Here is a 4894-nt window from a genome sequence, read left to right on the forward strand (position 1 = left end):
CTGAGTTCTTCGGTATAGCTACGCAAACAGACTCTCAGCAGTATTAGCAGATGTAGAAATTTCCTCATAGGAGGGTGATGAACAGCACAACAGCAACAACATCAGACACCGTAGCTACAGGTAAGTTGTAACATCTTACTAACGAAGAACTAGTCAGCAACCACATAGGGAAATTCCGAAAAAATCAGAGTTGATTAAACCTATGACCTTCAAATGACTAGCCTTAAATAGCGTTTCGAAATCTGGGTGACACAAGTAATAGTGTTACACAACGGAAACCCAACGGAATACTTCTTCCACTACTACTACTATCAGTACTACTGATATAACGCAACAAAAACTAGATGAAATACTAATAAATTGGAGAAATGAGAGCGTACTTCAATGCGCGCTGAAAAACGCGTGAGACAAGCACTGATGTAACACAATTCAAAGTAAATGGCATAATAGAGAAATTAGAGAAATGAGGGCGTATGTTAATGCGTGCCGAAAAGGGTGCGAGAATAGCACTGATGTAACACAATTCAAAGTAAATGGACTAACAGAAAAATTAGAGAAATGAAAGCGTTTTTCGAGGCGTGCCGAAAAAGGTACATGACTGGCAATCATGTAACACAACTCAAAAGAAATAAAACTACAGACATATTAGAGAACAAAGAGCGTACGTTAATGCTTGCCGAAAATGGCGCGAGACTAGCACTGATGTAGAACAATTAAAAGTAAATGGAATAATAAAAAAAAAATGGAGAAATGAGAGCGTTTTTTAAGGCGTGCCGAAAAGGTACGCGACTGGCAATCATGTAACACAATTCAAAGTAAATGGAATTATAGAAAATTTGGACAAATGAGAGCGTATGTTAATGCGTGCCGAAAAGGGTGCGAGACTGGCACTGATGTAGCACAATTCAAAGTAAATGGAAAAGAGAAAAATTAGAGAAATAAAAGCGTTTTTTGAGGCGTGCCGAGAAAGTACGAGACTGGCAATCATGTATACTACTCAAAGTAAATGGAATTATAGACAAATTGCACAAATGAGAGCGTACGTTAAGGCGTGCCAAAAAGGGCGCGAGACTAGCACTGATGTAACACATAAAAAATTAGAAAAATGAGAGCGTTTTTTTGAGGCGTGCCGAAAAGGTACGAGACTGGCAATCATGTAACACACTCAAAGTCAATGGAATTATAGAAAAATTAGAGAAATGAGAGCGTCTGTTAAGGCGTGCCGAAATGGGTGCAAGACTAGCACTGATGTAACGCAATTCAAAGTAAATGGAACAAGACGCCTACAAGGGCGTATCCGTGGAATGCGCAAACAGTTAACACAAATTGTCCAGTTACAGTCAACTTCAAGTACAGGTAGACTTCGGAAAATGGCGAAAGATTACGAGAAAGATATATCTGTAATATAACTTAAAGTTTTTTGTTGTAAAAACTCATTACTAATGTGTTACTAAATTTGCAAATGCAAACAACGAAGCCCTATTAGCAGGTTATCAGGATACGGGATCTTTTATTTATTTATTTTTTGGAAGGAGACTTAATTCAAATCCTACAGTTCTACTGGCTCCGTTAACTCCTTTCATCCAAAAATTACAGGATCAGCCTTAAATCATCCGAAAAACGTATTACAAATCACAGTTCAACAACTTATCATCCTGGGCCAGTTGTTCAGAAACTGGGTTTTAAAACGAGTTTATCCTCTACTCCCAAATGCTGTTCAAGGCTGTTCTCCTGATATTCAGTGAAACTTTACATTAGAAGAAGTCAATCTTGAAAAAACAAAAATAAGCAAGGAAACTGTGACCAAAAAGTTGAAAACATGAAACAAAAGTTTTACGCTAATCCTGGATTAAGGTAATTGGCTTTCGAACAACCGGGCCATGTAATCGACGTCTGGTTCTTTAATCCTGGTTTAGTTCCTTGCAAACTGTATAAATTTGCCGTGGCGAAGACAAGAAGACAACATCCGTGCTCTATTTCTCTCAATGCTCAAAAATTCCGTAATTGCGTGTTCTATCGTCCAGTCCAAAGTTCTAATTTTACAATTCCATAATCTTGATTTCAGTAACTTGGTACCAAACGTTCCACAATAACTTGAAATCTCGTTAAGAAAAATTATTAAATCCAGTAGTCCAGTCCGGATTGAGATCGCCAAAACTCTCTCTATCATCGATTCAAAACTCAACAAAAGCTACAAGTGGTAAATAGTTCTCAGAAACTACAACAGTTCGTCCTGATTCTACACTCGAGCTGAACAAAAAACCCAAAAAACCCTCGTCATCGTTTCTCGAGAGAACAGACAAACAGCCAAAACTGTTCCGTGCCTGCCCCTTACGGCACTGAAAAAGTACCGTACGTTGTACAATAGTACTTGACCTTAGCCCTTCCCCGAGAAACTAATCTTAGCCAAAGGCCGAGAAGCGATCAGGATACGTGATATTGAGGTAAAAAAAAATTGTGGGGATACGGGATTTTTAGTCTGGAGGGGGGGGGGGGAGGGGGTGGAATTGAGGAGATACGGGATATTTTTTAAAGTAAGAACGCATTGCGTGTGGTAGTGCAGTAACTCGACAGTGTTTTTTTCCATAACTGTCAACTGAGCTGCGTTTTGTTTTTTCCAGGAGATTCAAGTCCTTGCACATTATGTAGCTCTAATAGTACACGACATTGTTTGGTATCGTAAATCATTACGGTGCCATGGTAGACATCTTTGCTATATACCCTCTGAGAAGACATGTGGTTCAGTAAAATACTAAGCCCAGAACGATTGAAGAAAATAAAAGGAAATCGAGAAACATTTGGCTTCAAAGCTGACATGATGTTGATCATTTACAACTTCTTTTTCACCACAAGCTTAAGCGTGTACTCTGAACTTCTGACACCTTTCCAAGACCAATGTTACTAAAGTTATCCCTTTCCACCGGAGTTAGTATCTGGATGGGGGACGTTAAAATATGCGACTTTTGCTGTCAGGATCATGCGACCAAAAATTCTATTTTAACGCTCAAAAATGCGAACAAAGCAAGGTACAGATTTTGCAAAACAATATTGACGAAAAAGTAATAAATATTAATATGTAGTTTTTAAGGAGAGCAGAAGGAACTTTTAGGAAGTGTCGATCGAGAATAAAACAATTTGCCATCAGCGAAAAACATTCGGGAGATTTTTGTTACGTTCCATCAGAGTTCAATTTTGGTCATACAAGTCTGTGATCAAGTTATACCTTGCGTGTTTACTGACAACTCACGAAACAAAGGATGCATCTGTGACAAAATGACGGCATGACACCTGGTTTTTGTTCGTGCGTTTTTTTTTTGTTTCAAGTGTTATAAAGTTCGACAAGATCTATGTGCGAATTTAACATAAAGATCACAATCGTTGATGCTAGTCCAAGTGTCAGCTGAAGTTAAGCTCCTCCGAATGAGGTTAGTACTTGGATGGGGGACGGCTGCGAAGTCCCCGTGACGGCGATAACTAATTCGTTTTTTTTTTAATTTCATTTTTTATCTTGTTTGGCCGTTGAAAGTTATTTTCTTATTTTCTTTCTACGTCAAAACGGCGAACAAACTGGTTCCCAAGAAATATTGGAGTACGTATTCGTTCTATATGCAAAATGCTTCTAATGAAGTATTCGTTCTATGCAAAATAATAATGGCCGTTTTTATACTAGAGACGCATAATTCGTCTGGGACGAACTTGGGCAAACTTTTTTTTCTGCGTCTGTTAATTCGTCTAGTATAAAGACGGCCACAAGACGCATTATGCGTCTGGACGAAGATTTATTTAAGTGCGTCTTCGAAGACGCACTAAACTGGAAAGTTCGTCCAGACGCATTATGCGTCTAGTGCCCGTCTTTATACTAGACGAAATTAACAGACGCAGAAAAAATGTTTGCTCAAGTTCGTCCAAGACGAATCATGCGTCTCATATAGTTCGTCCCGTCTTTACACTAGACGGATAACATGAGAGACGCATAATTCGTCTGGACGGATTATGCGTCTCTAGTATAAAAACGGCCAATGTTCACAGTGGAACACACAAGTACGAAGCAAGATCTAGAAATAACGTAGAAATTCTCCTTACCTTTAAAGCTTGCCTTTCTCAAAGAAAAAGCATCTATCCACTTTATCGAATAGTTTAATACTGAAACAATCATGGCGGGCGGAAAGATTCTATTATAATTTTGCTTTCACCGACTTGGCGCCGAGTGGTCTATCGCGCTAGCAGAGAAGAATCCTGATGGTTTGGGAAGTATATGAGTTCTCCTCGGGGTAGGGAAGTTTAGAAATATTGGAGGAAATGTAAATCAGTTCACCCGCTCGGAGATTATTAATATCCGTGGGGTATGCACATTTCTGACTACCAACAAAAAAAGACACCAGCCCGGTTTTAAGACGTGGATGCCTTCGGCATTCCACGTAATAATAGAAAATTAGAGAAATGGGAGCGTTTTGAGCAAGGTACGAGACTGGCAATCATGTAATGCAATTCAAAGCAATGGGAACTATAGAAAAAGTAGAGAAATGAGAGGGTTTTTTGAAGGTTCCGGAAAAAGTACGAGACTAGCAATCATGTAACACAATTCAAGTAAATGGTATTAGAAAAAGTAAAAATGAGAGAGGTTTTTTGAAGGGTGCCGAAAAAGGTACGAGACTAGCATCATGTTACACAATTCAAAGTAAATGGAATAATATAAAAAGTATAGAAATGAGAGCGTTTTTTAAATAGTGCCGGAAAAGGTAACGAGACTGGCAATCATGTTACACAATTCAAAGTACAAATGGAATAATAGAAAAAGTATAGAAATGAGAGCGTTTTTTGACAGGTGCCGAAAAGTACGAGACTGGCCAATCATGTAACGCAATTGGAAGTAAATTGGCATAATAGAAAAAGT

The sequence above is a fragment of the Montipora capricornis genome, chromosome 6 (genome assembly GCF_036669925.1).
Source record: "Montipora capricornis isolate CH-2021 chromosome 6, ASM3666992v2, whole genome shotgun sequence".
Classification (NCBI taxonomy): Eukaryota; Metazoa; Cnidaria; class Anthozoa; order Scleractinia; family Acroporidae; genus Montipora; species Montipora capricornis.